Consider the following 16,019-nt stretch of genomic DNA (forward strand, 5'->3'; position numbering starts at 1 on the left):
TACACAACCTAACCCTACGCGTAAAGGAGCTGGAGAAAGAAAAAGAAAGAAACCCTAAACCCAGCAGGAGAAGAGAAATCATAAAGATCAGAGCAGAAATCAATGAAATAGAAACAACAACAACAACAACAAAAAAAAAAACAATAGAAAAAATCAATGAAACTAAGAGCTGGTTCTTTGAAAGAATCAATAAGATTGATAAATCCCTGGCCAGGCTCATCAAAAAGAAAAGAGAAAGGACCCAAATAAATAAAATCATGAATGAAAGAGGAGAGATCACAACTAACATCAAAGAAATACAATTATAAGAACATACTATGAGCAACTCTACACCAACAAATTGGACAATCTGGAAGAAATGGATGCATTCCTAGAGACATAGAAACTACCACAACTGAACCAGGAAGAAATAGAAAACCTGAACAGGCCCATAACCAGTAAGGAGATTGAAACAGTCATCAAAAGTCTCCAAACAAACAAAAGCCCAGGGCCAGACGGCTTCCCAGGGGAATTCTACCAAACATTAAAAGAAGAACTAATTCCTATTCTCCTGAAACTGTTCCAAAAAATAGAAATGGAAGGAAAACTTCCAAACTCATTTTATGAGGCCAGCATCACCTTGATCCCAAAACCAGACAAGGATCCCACCAAAAAAGAGAACTACAGACCAATATCCTTGATGAACACAGACGCAAAAATTCTCGCCAAAATACTAGCCAATAGGATTCAACAGTACATTAAAAGGATTATTCACCACGATCAAGTGGGATTTATTCCAGGGCTGCAGGGTTGGTTCAACATCCGCAAATCAATCCATGTGATAGAACACATTAATAAAAGAAAGAACAAGAACCATATGATACTCTCAATAGATGCTGAAAAAGCATTTGACAAAGTACAGCATCCCTTCCTGATCAAAACTCTTCAAAGTGTAGGGACAGAGGGCACATACCTCAATATTATCAAAGCCATCTATGAAAAACCCACCGCAAATATCATTCTCAATGGAGAAAAACTGAAAGCTTTTCCTATAAGGTCAGGAACATGGCAGGGATGTCCATTATCACCACTGATATTCAACATAGTACTAGAAGTCCTAGCCTCAGCAATCAGACAACAAAAAGAAATTAAAGGCATCCAAATTGGTAAAGAAGAAGTCAAACCATCACTCTTCGCAGATGATATGATACTATATGTGGAAAACCCAAAAGACTCTACTCCTAAACTGCTAGAACTTGTACAGGAATTCAGTAATGTGTCAGGATATAAAATCAATGCACAGAAATCAGCTGCATTTCTGTACACCAACAACAAGACAGAAGAAAGAGAAATTAAGGAGTCAATCCCATTACAATTGCACCCAAAACTATAAGATACCTAGGAATAAACCTAACCAAAGAGACTAAGAATCTATACACAGAAAATTATAAAGTACTCATGAAAGAAATTGAGGAAGACACCAAAAAATGGAAAAATGTTCCATGCTCCTGGATTGGAAGAATAAATATTGTGAAAATGTCTATGCTACCTAAAGCAATCTACACATTTAATGCAATCCCTATCAAAATGCCATCCATTTTTTTCAAAGAAATGGAACAAATAATCCTCAAATTTATATGGAACCAGAAAAGACCTCGAATAGCCAAAGGAATATTGAAGAACAAAGCCAAAGTTGGTGGCATCACAATTCCGGACTTCAAGCTCTATTACAAAGCCGTCATCATCAAGACAGCATGGTACTGGCACAAAAACAGACACATAGATCAGTGGAACAGAATAGAGAGCCCAGAAATAGACCCTCAACTCTATGGTCAACTAATCTTCGACAAAGCAGGAAAGAACATCCAATGGAAAAAAGACAGCCTCTTCAATAAATGATGCTGGGAAAATTGGACAGCCACACGCAGAAAAATGAAATTGGACCACTTCCTTACACCACACACGAAAATAGAATCCAAATGGATGAAGGACCTCAATGTGAGAAAGGAATCCCTCAAAATCCTTGAGGAGAACTCAGGCAGCAACCACTTCAACCTCAACCACAGCAACATCTTCCTAGGAACATTGGCAAAGGCAAGGGAAGCAAGGGCAAAAATGAACTATTGGGATTTCATCAAGATCAAAAGCTTTTGCACAGCAAAGGAAACAAGTTAACAAAACCAAAAGACAACTGACAGAATAGGAGAAGATATTTGCAAACGACATATCAGATAAAGGGCTAGTGTCCAAAATCTATAAGGAACTTAGCAAACTCAACACCCAAAGAACAAACAATCCAATCAAGAAATGGGCAGAGGACATGAACAGACATTTCTGCAAAGAAGACATCCAGATGGCCAACAGACACATGAAAAAGTGCTCCACGTCACTCAGCCTCAGGGAAATACAAATCAAAACCACAATGAGATATCACCTCACACCAGTCAGAATGGCTAAAATTAACAAGTCAGGAAATGACAGATGCTGGCAAGGATGCGCAGAAAGGGGAACCCTCCTACACTGTTGGTGGGAATGTAAGCTGGTGCAACCACTCTGGAAAACAGCATGGAGGTTCCTCAAAATGTTGAAAATAGAACTACCCTATGACCCAGCAATTGCACTACTGGGTATTTACCCTAAAGATACAAACACAGTGATCCGAAGGGGCACGTGTACCCACATGTTTATAGCAGCAATGTCTACAATAGCCAAACTATGGAAAGAACCTAGATGTCCATCAACAGATGAATGGATCAAGAAGAGGTGGTATATATACACAATGGAATACTATGCAGCCATCAAAAGAAATGAAATCTTGCCATTTGCAACGACGTGGATGGAACTAGAGCGTATCATGCTTAGTGAAATAAGTCAATCGGAGAAAGACAACTATCATATGATCTCCCTGATATGAGGACATGGAGATGCAACATGGAGGGTTAGGGGGACAGGAGAAGAAGAAATGAAACAAGATGGGATTGGGAGGGAGCAAACCATAAATGACTCTTAATCTCACAAAACAAACTGGGGGTTGCCGGGGGGAGGTGGTTTTTGGAGAGGGGGAGGGGGTTATGGACATTGGGGAGGGTATGTGCTATTGTGAGTGCTGTGAAGTGTGTAAACCTGGCGATTCACAGACCTGTACCCCTGGGGATAAAAATACATTATATGTTTATGAAAAAAAAAAATTGGAAGGGGAGGCGAACCATAAGAGACTATGGACTCTGAAAAACAACCAGAGGGTTTTGAAGGGTTGGTGGTGGGAGGTTGGGGGAACAGGTGGTGGGTAATAGGGAGGGCACATATTGCATGGAGCACTGGGTGTTGTGCAAAAACAATGAATACTGTTACACTGAAAAAATAAATAAATTTAAATACTGAAAAAAAAATCTTCTTTGGAAAAATATCTCTTCAGATCCTCTGTGAATCTTTTAATCAGATTCTTTTTTTCTTTTTCTTTTTTTTTTTTTTTTGCTATTGAAATACACAGGTTTTGGGGCCATACTGGGGGCTTAATAAACTGTTTTCCCCTGATGTTGTGGTTTTACAGTTTTATGGGGAAAATGTGGTGGTTGTCCTCTTGTTCTTTTGGTTTGTCTTCTGAGGGAGGGGATTGCCACGTTGTTTTTCAGTCAATCTCACTTGGACTGAATTACCCTGCCCCCTATCAAGAGTCTGGGCTCTGTGGAAACCATTTTTTCAGGCCTTTGTTCTCTGGAGTTTTTGTTTTTTGGTGGCTTTTTGTGGCTTTTCAGAGAGTTGGTGCAAAGTAAACTGTCTGCACCCAGTCCTTGGCCTCAGAGAGAAGCCTCAGTCTCCTCCCCTATGAATGGCCTAGAACACACAGACTTCCCCTCTGCAAACTCTGCTGAACACCACAGCCTCCCACAGGTGGTGTGCACTCTCAGCCACTGTGCCAGTGGTCACCTGCAACCCCTGCTTGTCTCTGCACCCCAGTGCCACTAAAACTGCAAGCAATATTGGTCTGGGTGAACCCAATGCTGGCAGCTGCCATTGTCGGGACTGCTGTCTGGGGTCCATGCCCATGACCCAGCAGTGGTGCAGGTCACAGAAGGCTGCTGGTTCAGGGACCTCTGGCAGGAGCCTGAGCCAGTCTCTCTCAGGTGTGGACAGGGGTGCATGTAGTCTGAACGATGGTGTAAGCGGTGGAAATTTTGGGCTCAGGGGCTACCAACTGGAGCCCCTGCCATGCTTTCTCAGATATGGGTGGGCATCGGCTGTGACCACCCTGAGACTGTGGGTTTATGTTCATGTCTGTGGCTGCCCAATTCCACCAATTGCCCCTTAAGACCCTCTGCTCTTTTTGGGTGCTTTTAATTGGATTCCAAGTTAATGCTGGCCCCCAAGCACAGGGCACTTTCGTATTGGGTTATTACTTTTCAATTGGTCACTTCTGGTGGCTCCCTCTCTCTTCTGTTTATTCTCTGATATCAGTCCAAGTGCTCCCACTCGATTGACCTCTCCACTGATGATCCTCTGCTCCAATAGAGATCCAGAAGTATATAATCTTACATCTCAGGCTGATTTCATGGGTGTTCAGAGTGTTCTGGTAGATATTTGGCTCAATTCAGGGGACCAGTTGAAATGGGGTCTCCTACTTCTTCTCCATCTTGCCCTTCCTCCAGATGGCTATCCATCCATGGTATATACATATGCCACATCTTCTGCATCCATTTTTCTATGAATGGTATTTTACTCATTTTTCAATGCAGTTGTAACTGAGATTGTTTTCTAAATTTGTATTTCAGCTAGTTGATTTTTAGTGTACAGTAATGCAAATGGTTTTTGTATAATCATTTTATCTCTTCAAACTTTACTAAATTTATTTATTATTTCTAAAAGTTTTTGGTGGGATCTTTAGGGTTTACTTCTTTCTTTATGTTTTGGATGCCTTTCCTATCTTTTTGCTTGTAGGTTTATTTCATTGCTATGGCTAGAATTTCCAGTACTATTTTGAGTATAATTGGTGTGAGTAGTTATCCTTGTCTCATTCCTAAACCTAGAGGAAAAGATTTCTAATTTTTGCTGTTACATATTATGTTAACTGTGGGTTTGTCCTATGTGGCTTTTATTATGTTGAGTTACCTTCTTTCTTTTTTTTTTTAAAGATTTTATTTATTTATTTTACAGACAGGGATCACAAGTAGGCAGAGAGGCAGGCAGAGAGAGAGGAGGAAGCAGGCTCCCCGCGGAGCAGAGAGCCCAATGTGGGGCTCGATCCCAGGACTCCAGGATCATGACCTGAGCTGAAGGCAGAGGCTTTAACCCACTGAGCCACCCAGGCACCCTGAGTTACCTTCTTTCTATGCACAACTTGTTGAGCACTTTTATCATGAAAAGGCATTTAATTTTCCTCAAAATTTTTTTGCCTCTACAGAGGTACCCATATTATTTGTACCCCTTATTTGGCTTATGTGGTGTCTTATATATATTGATTTGTTCATGTGAAATTATGCTTGCATCCCAGGGTTAGGTCCCATTTGTTATTATTGTATGATCCTTTTGATTTGCTGTTGAATTAGATTTGTTAGCATTTTGTTTAAAAAATTGATTATCTATGCTCATTAAGGATTTTGGCTTGTAATTTTTCTTTCTTCTAGTGTCTTTGTCTGGCTTTAGTCCCAGTGTAATAATACTGGTCTTTTAAAATAAGTTTGTATATGTTTCCTGGTATCCAATTCTTTGTAAGAGATTGAAAAGAAATGGTATTAATTCTTCTTTCAAAGTTTGGTAGAATTACCAGTGAAGCAATTTAGTCCTGGGTTATTTTTTATTGAGAGACTTGATTACTGATTCAATCTCCATCATTATCTATTTAGACTTCTAAAAAATTTGTCCCTGAAAAAAAAAATTGTCCCTGAGTCAGTCTTAGTAGTTCTATGTTTCTAGGAACTTATGCATTTTTTCTAGGTAATCCAATCTGTTGACATGTAAGATCCTTTGTATTTTCATTTATCAGTTTTTTCCAATTGATTTTTGTGTGTCTTCTTTTTTTTCTTTTGGCTAGCTAAAGATTTGCTCATTTTGTTTATCATTTTAAAAACTATCTCTTGGTTTCATCAATATTTTCTATTACTTTTTTGTCTTTAATTCCTTTATTTCTGTTCTGATATTGATCTTTTCCCTTCTGCTTGCTCTTGGCTTAGTTTTCTCTTCTTGTTCTATTTCTTGAGGTGTAAAGTTAGGTTACTTATTTGAGATATTACCTTTTTTTCTAGGTATAGGGATTTATTACTCTAAACTTCTCTCTTTGAATTGCTTTTGCTGTAACCTATACATTTTGGTATATTGTGTGCCCATTTTTGCTTGTGTCAAGATACTTTTTTATTTACCTTTTGATTCCTCTTGGCCCATTAGGAGAATGTTGTTTAATTCTTTCAGTTCTTTAGAAGAATGTTGTTTAATCTGCACATATTGTGAATTTTGTGCCCAAAGAACTTGCTTCTGATTTCATTAACTATTTTGAATATAAATAGACTAAATGCTCCCACCAGTAGACATAAAGGGGGGCAGATGGATAGAAAGGCAAAACTCATCAATATGCTGTCTATGGGAAACTCATTTCATACCTAAAGACACATGCATGATGAAAGTGAAAGGATGGAGAAGCATTTGTCATAGAAATGGATGCAAAAAGAAAGGTGGGTAAGAATACTTATATCATACAAAATAGACTTTAAAATAAAAAAATGTAACAAGAGACAAAGAAGGATGCTATTTTTTTAAGACTTTATTTATTTATTTGAAAGAGAGAAAGTGAGAGAGAAAGATAGGCAGAGAAAGAGGGAACAAAGACCCCACCCTCTATTCACATGGTTGGTCTTTCTAGTGACCAGCCACTGACATGAAGCTATCTAGGATCCTGGCTGGAATCACTTCATTGGCACAACAAAGTCAGCTCCTATCACTCAAGAAATTCCCAGGATTGTGAAGCTCCATGCCAGTAATCAGGGACAAGGACCAGATTCCCTCTTTACTAGACTTCACTCCACACAAAGTATGGGCTGTCCAAGGTTAACAGGGGGGCCCCGAGTGTCATTTTTCCAGGACTCAGGCCTGTGTTCTTTGATTCTAAATTGATTCTGACTGGCCTGGAGCCTGATGCTTGTTTAGTGTGATCTCTGAAATGTCACTGAGAAGCGTCCTGCCTGGGATCTTATGCCCTCCTCTCCCTCTTATGCCAAAAAACACACCATATCAGTGACCATGGTGGCTTTCAATTTCCCTTCCTGACAATGGCTGTGTTTCTCAGAAAAGGAAACCTCAGAACTTTGTTTCACTCTTTGTTCTTGCAAAGGCAAAGCTCTGCAATCTGATGGCTGCTGTTTTAGACTTTATGCCTGTGAACTGCAGAAGGATCATGTGAATGTCACGGCTGTCAGTGGAGAGAGTCTTTCCCCAAGAGCTTCCTGATCAGACACCCCTGCCCCCACCACACCTCATGCCTAATTACCTTTCTCTGGGGAGACAGTGCATATATTATCTATTAAAAAACAAAATTCAACTGAAAATTTTAAAGAGCTGATTCTTTTTTGTTTAATGATTCATGAGTTAGGCAACATCTTCTCTAGCAAATAGAAAAGAGCTCCATTGTCCTGTAGGGGGAAAAAAAAAGAACAAAAAACCAAGCCAAACCAAACCAAAACAAAAAAACTTTTTTAAAGGAAGAGAAGAAGAAAAAAAGAAAAATCATTAGCAAAGAATGCACTGTTCTAGTCAAGATTGCTTTCCCAAGGATTAGCAAAGAATGCACTGTTTTAATCAAGATCACTTCCCTAAGGAGAAGGAAAAGGGTCTATCAGAAAATTTCCTAGTGCTGACCTGAAAATTCCTAGGCTGACTGGTTAAAGTATACATGCCCTGGGGAGTAAAACTGCAGTTAGGTTAGGTATTTAGTCTGGTTTAATGAGGTCAGGCCTTAACTTAAGTGGCTTCTAGGGCCCTGTGACCCTATGGAACTTCTTTTCCATACTCCCAATACTTTGAACAGACTCTTAGCTTCATGAAGAGATGTGGTCAAAATGGAAGGCATTGGTGCCAACTTGAGCTACTGTTCAGTGGTTTTCTCAGCTTTTGCTGTTCTTTTTCCTGGTATTCACATGTCATGATGTTTTTGCTTAATCTCTATGCTATTCACAGGTGATGACTTCAGATTCACAATTTTGGTACATTTTTCTGATGTTCCAGTCTCAGGGAGATTACTTACTTGATAGTTAGCATCTGTGAACATGCATTCAAAATTTTTGAAAGCATACAATGTGCCTGGCAGATGATCAGGATAAATTTCAATGGCTGGAGTGCACATTGAAGCCATGGTTCCCAAAACCCAAACCCTCCAAATCAAATAAGTCAAAGAAAGACCCCGCTGAAGGAATCATCTTTTTAAGCCACGTGGTTTGCTCAGTTATTTTTATGTACCTGTGTTTCAACTTCCCCAGAAGTGTCCATCTGGATGCACCAGGTGGTATTGATCACAGTATAGATAGCTCCTGCTAGGCTGAAAGAGAATCAAAGTTTGCCTTATCCTCAAGAGAATCTTTGGCCAGAAACTAAGCGCATTTGTTGGGCATCTATTGTTTTAGGAATGGATTCTGAAAGATTTTTTAGGAGTTAAGGAAGTTTCTGGATTAAATTGTCATGTAAATTTACTCTTAACTAGGGAAGCTTGGTCTGCAAAGGAATAAAATCCCAAGTCATGAATGGACCATAATTGGTCCATTTTAATTCATTTATGTAAATCCAGGGGGTTCAACAAATGAGATCTCTTAATTTGGTTAGGAAATGTTAGGGACAGGATTGGATTTTTCTCTTAGCCTGAACTCTGGAGGTTTCGCTCCCTTCATGCATTCAACTGAGGGCATTCGATTTCCAGAATTACCCCAGAGTAAAGGAAAGAAAAAGGAGAAAGGGTTTCACATTTAGTTAATGTGTGAAGACTTGATCTGTTGTCTTGGGTGAAAGCAGTCTGCCTTGATGTCAGTTACTTATCTTCCACATCAATTTGATTTAGAGGTCTCTAGCATCTGTGTAGGGCCAGGTGTCAGGTAAAGCTTTCTTTAGCTGTGAAATGTGCACCTTCTAGTTTTATAACAATGTCAGTGGTTGGCAGCATTTAGTAAGATTCCTTTCAGTGGGGTTCAAAAGCTGTATTCTTCTGATGACAATTACAGAATATCCAGTCACTAGGGTCTAGACTATAAACAACAGGCTCCTTTGAACCGGGATCTGGAAAGATATCTTTAACCTGTTGATGACAGGCTTGATGGTAAAACATTAGATATTTTCCCATAGTTGGTCATACTAGCATGAGACAACAAGGGATCAGCAGAAAGTTTATACCAATAGACATTGGTCTGCCATTGACTGTGTTGCATGGGGTAAGTTTACATTACCCAAAGACAATACTGCAAAAAGTCAGCAAGTCCAAAGGCAATACCTCAGGGCAGGGAAGTCTGCTATTTTTGGCTAGCTTAAAAATTTTAAGTTTGAGGATTCCATTAGATCTCTCAACCTTGCCTGAATATTGAGGGTGATAGGGCCAGAGATAATTCCAAGAAGTTTGCGAGTTTGTTGTTAAAGTTGGTATGATTTGTCCAATGAAATGGCTGTCAATTTACCGAAGATCATGGAAAGCATACCCCTCATGGGAAACACATTTCTAACAAGTCCTTTGCCACCACAAGGACATCAGCCTTTCAGTACAGGGAAGCTCCAACCTAACTGGAAAACACACATACGTAAATAGAACATATTGATAACACATACCTTGTGACAATTGAATAAAGACAAGCTGTGGGTGTTTGAAAGTCTTTCAAAGGAGGAGTCATGAGGCCTCTGGGGGCAAAAGTAATTTTTGCAGGATAATGGGTCTGACAAGTCAGACCTGGATGGCAGAGCTTTTTCACATTTATACAAATCTCCCCTCAAATGTTTAGTCAAAGCCTGAGTTATCTTAAATGCACTATGATGGGTGAAGGAGTGGGGGGGAAATGGGGTTTGACAGGGAGCCAGGAAGAATCCAGCAGCTGTCTTGTGTTTCGTAAATCCCCGACTGTTCAACTTACAACCATTCTTTACGCATCTTATTTTCTCTAGGTCAGAATGTTGCCATGTTACCCTGATGTCAGAATGGCAGAAATCTCACAATGAGGGGACATTTTTGCAGAGGCAGAATGGATTTTATCCACATGATGAAGTTCTAGAACCTAGGTGAGGTTCGGTGGGCTGAGGTCCGGAACTGATGACCAAGAAAGAATTCTTGAGACATCTTTGGTGCAAAATGATGGTTTATTAAAGCACGGGGACAGGACCCGTGGGCAGAAAGAACTGCTGCCCCGGGGATATGAAGAGTGGTTGGTTATATACACAGGAGCTGGGTAGGTGAGAACAAAGGGGATGATGTTAGTCTCTAAGGAATTTTGGAAGCAAGGTCTCCAGGACCTCGAGGGACTAACTATTGTTGGGAGAAAGGTTATTTATTACTAGTAGTAAAAATCTTCTTGTGAGACCCTTTAGTTGTATATTAGTGGGCCATATGCTTGGGAATGATTCTCAACACTATCTTGGAGATCTAGAGATAAAGTTTCACATTTCTCCCATCACGTGTCCTTGTTAGTGAGATTTGGGTTTAGAAGAAATTTAACTTTATTTAGAAAATTAACTTTAGGAACTGAGTTATTTGCCTCTGGAAATTGTGCTATTGTTAAAATAGCTTTGTTGTAAATCTCCAGGACATTGGTAAACCAAGGGAGACTCCTATCTTGCAGGATTGTAATCTCTGCAAGTTAACTATTTGTTCTCATTTATGGCGGTCAGGGGTGCCTGAGGAATGTCACACATATTACCCAGGGGAGGGGGTGGAGAGGGGATGCAAGGTGCCAGCTTTTGCTTTGTCCTCAGCCAGTCTCCTGCTCCCTCATCACACATGTGCCACATTCTTTATAGATTCTTTTGCTGGCTGCCTTTGCATGAGAGTCAGCTGGGGCATTTTCCTGATACTCAGGTTCAGTCCTTTTATTGTGAGCCTCAGTTTTGACGACAGCAGTTTCAGAAGGTAAGAGAATAATTACAAGCAATAACAAACTAGGATGTATCAAATTTCTAGGAATTGCATGCAATTTCTAGAATACTTATATACCTATACAAATAGAACATAAACCACAGGATCTTTGTTTTCTAGGAAGATCACTTAAATGGTAAGGGAAGTTTCACAACCTATTACCAAAAGTAGATCAATGTTAGAAAAACAGACAAACAGAACTTAGTCCTTTTACCAGATCGGAAACAAAATTCTATTCTAGAAACCTATTCTATCTAGGAAACCAGTTTATATTTCTATTAAAACATATTCATTCCAAAGTGAGTAGTCCTGACTATGCATAAAATTCCTTTCCAGAATTTCCCTTTTCACAATTTTTGTTCAACTTTCTTATGCCTGAAGAAATAAAGTGCATCTCTAGTCATATACATATATATATACATATATATATATGACTAAAGATGTATGTGTGTGTGTGTGTGTGTGTGTGTATTTATTTATTTGTTTGTTTTTTTAAGTAGGCTCCATATTGAACATGGGGTTTGATCTCACCACCCTGAGACCAAGACACTTATGCTATTTGGACTGAGCTAACCAGACACCCTCATTTTTTTTCTTTCTCTCTCTCTTTTTTTTTTTTTTTTTACCAAAAATGCATGTCCTATTTTACTTTCATTTAGAGATGCTCTTTTTTTCTATTTTTAGTTGCTTTGACCACATACATTAGAGTTCTTAACCCATAGAAACATTAATTTCAAGCAAACATTAAGTAGTAAGCATGAGTTAACTGTCTGCTAGACTAGTGTTCTTTAGATTGGCAAATTTACAAATTTATAAATCTACAAATACATGTTGTATCTTTATATACGATCCTTCAATATAATATGCCAAAAAATGTTTGCCAACAGATCTACATTTATCTTTAGTTTCTCAGTAATAAAGAAGCCAAAATTAGAGAAACATGATTAGTAGTTAATGTTTCATTATTTCATCTTATTTGGAAATAATCTAAACATTTAATGAATTAACTTAAATCACTACTGAATCTAACTCAGTGAAATTTTAAGGTTTTAGTTTATCAAAATGATTTTGGAAATGATTTAAAAGTTTACCTCAATTTTTTAAAATTAAATTTTTATCTATTTAATTTCCTTGTTCTTAACAATTGTGGCTAGATTACATGACACATCAAAGTCAAATATTCTCCCAAGCTATTTTTATTTTTATTTTATTTTTAATTTATTATTTTTTATTATATTTTTAACTCCAGTACAGTTAACATACAGTGTTATATTGGTACAGGTGTACAACATTGTGATCCAACAATTCTATACATTACTCAGGGCTCATCATGATAAATGTACTCTTAATCCCCTTCACGTATTACACCTATCCCCCTACTCACCTCCCCTCGGTATATCCATCAGTTCGTTCTCTCTAGATAAAGTCTGTTCCTTGTTTTGTGTTTTTTTTCTCTTTTTCATTCCCTTTGTTTACTTATTTTGTTTCTAAAATTCCACATATGCGTGAAATCGTATGGTATTTGTCTATCACTTACTGACTTGTTTCCCATAACATTCAGCTGTATCTGAAGCTATAGAATTATAGTCTTCAGGTCCACCCATCTCATTGAAAATAGCAAGATTTCTTTCTTTTTTCAGGCTGAATACTATTCTAATGTGTATATATGTGCACACACACACATTTTATATATATATATACATAGGAGAAATATATATATATAAAATTCTGGAAATTGCTCCTAGATTCAGGAGGTTGGATTGCTATGGTTGCCATAACAAAATATCATGAGCTGGGAGGCTTAAACAACAGAAATTTATTCTCACTCTTGTGGAGGCTGGATGTCTTAGATCAAGGTGCCTGTAGGTTTTGCTTCACCTGAAACCTCTTTCCTTGGCTTGCAGATGGCTCCTTTCTCCTGTGTCCTCACATGGTCTTTCTCTCTGTGTGCATCCCTGGTGTCTCTTCCTCTTCTTCTAAGGAGATCAGTCCTGTTAGATAGGGTTCCATAGATCTGAGCTCAGTTAAATTCATTATCTCCTTAAAAAAACTCCTAGAAATGCAATCATAATGAGGATTAGGGCTCAACACAGGAACTTGTGGTGTAGACTTTATTCCAGAATGAACCCTAGGTATAAAAAAGTGTTTAGTAGCAGTACTCCTTGTGGAATGTTACAGTTGAATGAGAGAATAGTGTGGGGGAGTCTGAGAACCCCAGTACCCTTGGTGAATTCCATTCAGAGGAAGACCCAGGAGGATGAGCCAGCAGATTCGCAGAGCTTAAAGGACACGACTTAGGAAGCTGCTTCAGATGCAGACGTGATCTGATACCATGTAACCTTCTCGAGAGAGAAATGGGTCATCACAGGCACCAAACTACAACTATAGTCTACATTTGAGATATAAGTGTAAGAGAGCCTTCTCAACTAACCAATAGTAATAGAAATTCAGAAAATATATAAGAGATGGGAGATTTCAGACTTTTTAAGGGGGCAATGCCTTGTCTTCCTTTCATGTAATGTGTAAGAATCTGTATGTTATCACATACATATTCCACACCTATTTCTGGAGAAGGTTCTATACGGGTATGCCAGAAACATGTGTAAGATATTTTTAGCAAAATAGGCAGTAACCTTTTTGATATTGGCCACAGAAATTTCTTTCAAGACATGTCTCCAAAGACAAGGGAAACAAAAGCAAAAATGAACTTTTGGGACTTCATCAAGATAGAAAGCTTTTGTACAGCAAAGGAAAGAGTCAATAAAACTAAGAGCAACCCATAGAATGGGAGAAGATATTTGCAAATGACACTATAGATAAAGGGCTGGTATCCAAGATCTGTAAAGAACTTACCAAACTCAACACCTAAAAAACAAATATTCTAGTCAAGAAATGGGCAAAAGGCATGAACAGACACGTCTCCAAAGAAGACATACAAATAGCTAACAGACACTTGAAAAAATGTTCAACATCACTAGCCATCAGGGAAATACAAATCAAAACCATGATACAATCTAATCTTATACCAGTTAAGATGGCAAGGAGAAAGATCTTCAGAATTCTGAGATGAAATGATGTCAAAAACAGAATTCTATAGTCACACTATTTATTAAAACTGACCAGAAAATGAAGGCATTAATTGGAACTGCAGAGACTCAGAAAGTTTATCTCCCTATTCCCCTCTCTATTACTTCCCATGGAATGAATTTATTATGTACCTACATTTACTCCTCCTCTCACTAATAAATATGCCTCTGTTTCTTTCTTTCTTCCTTTCTCTCTCTCTCTTTCTTTCATCTTTCTTTCCTTTCATTCTTTCTTTCTGCCCCTCCCTATTTTTTCTTCTTAAACACAGAGCCTCCAACTGGGTAAGTCTGTGTGGCTTGAGGCTGGATGAAACAACCTGAGAATGTTAGCAGAGGCTGATCCTTCACTAGACAGCAGGGAAGGACATGTCCAAGGGCCAGGGAGGGAAAGGCTGTGATTGAAGAGAGTGCAGCCCCTTCATGATGGGTCCACTGCAGGAGTGAGTGTTACAGTGAGGGAAGAGGTCATTCACAACTGCCAGTATTGTGTGGAGCTTCTTGATGGTATTATCTGTTATCTGTTGCTGTGGATCAAATTACCCTGAAACTTAGTGACTTAAAACAAGCATTTATTTGAAAAAATAAAATAAATAAAATAAAATGAAAAACAAGCGTTTATTTGCTTATAGTTTCCAAGGGTCAGAAATATAGGAGCAGTTTTAGTTGTGTGATTCTGAATAAGGGTCTCTCCTGAGGTAGAAGTCAAGTTATCAGCTTGGCTCCATCTTCTGATGCCGTGCCTGAGGTTGGAGGGTTTGCTCCCAAGATGACACACTTATATGCCTGGCAGTTAATGCTGGCTGCCTCTGTTCTCCTCCACAAGGCCTGTAATTCTTCAGGGCCTCTCCAACAGGTTAGCTTAAATATTCTGTTATTAGGCTGAGAGATAGAGACAGAGAAAGAGAGAGAGAGATGGAAGAGACAGAGAGAAAGACAGAGAGAGAGAAAGAGCGAGCGCATGAGAGAGAACAAGAATGAGCCAGTGAACAGAGGATTTGTAAGGCAGAAGCTGCAGAATTTTCATGACAAAGTTTTAGAATCTTGGACATTCCTTTCTTTCCTTCTTTCTTTCTTTCTTTCTTTTTTTTTTTTTTTAGAGAGAGTACAAGCAGGGGGAGCAGCAGGCAGAGGGAGAAGCAGCCTCCCCGCTGAGCAAGGAGCCTGATGGGGGACTTGATTCCAAAACCCTGAGACCACAACCCAAGCTGAAGGTGGACACTTAACTGACTGAGCCACTCAGGTGCCTGGACATTCCATTCTTGATGCCATATTTCATTAGTCATTCCACAGTACAGGAATAAATGAAGCCATGAAAATAGGAAATATAGTCAGAAGGCATATTAAATCTACCTTCCACTGAACCTTCACCACTGACCTACAGCAGGTCAAGATTGTGTTTTCCATTCCTCTTTGGCTTCACCCCTGCTGGGATTCCCTGTGGCACTGAGGAGGAAGCTTTCATCAGCGGTTCTGATCACCTTGTCTTCTGGTTTTGTCTCATTTGTTGATCTGTCTTCTTTTGTCTGAATGCATTTCTAGCTGAGTTCCTGTGTGGTAAACTTGGTGGTCTCAACCCCTCCAGTAGACCTCTGCAGTGGTCAGGCTTCCTGGTGTTCAGTGGGACTTGGTTTTCTCTTTGCCTGTGCTATGGGAGGTTCCAGTGGGTGTGGCCTCTTATTTAACCTCCCTCATCAAGATCACCCAGGATAGGCTGTCTAGGGTTGGGTTTACTGCAAGAACTCTGCACCTATAGCCATTCTGACCTTTAAAGCCCTTTAACCACTCATCTCAGTTTTCTCTCTCTTCCCTCATTCTCTGGGGATCTCACAATGCAGGACAGTGCTCTACATGGGACTGTCTTCTGCTTCCTGAAC

This window comes from Meles meles, chromosome 3 (assembly GCF_922984935.1).
Source record: "Meles meles chromosome 3, mMelMel3.1 paternal haplotype, whole genome shotgun sequence".
Taxonomy (NCBI): Eukaryota; Metazoa; Chordata; class Mammalia; order Carnivora; family Mustelidae; genus Meles; species Meles meles.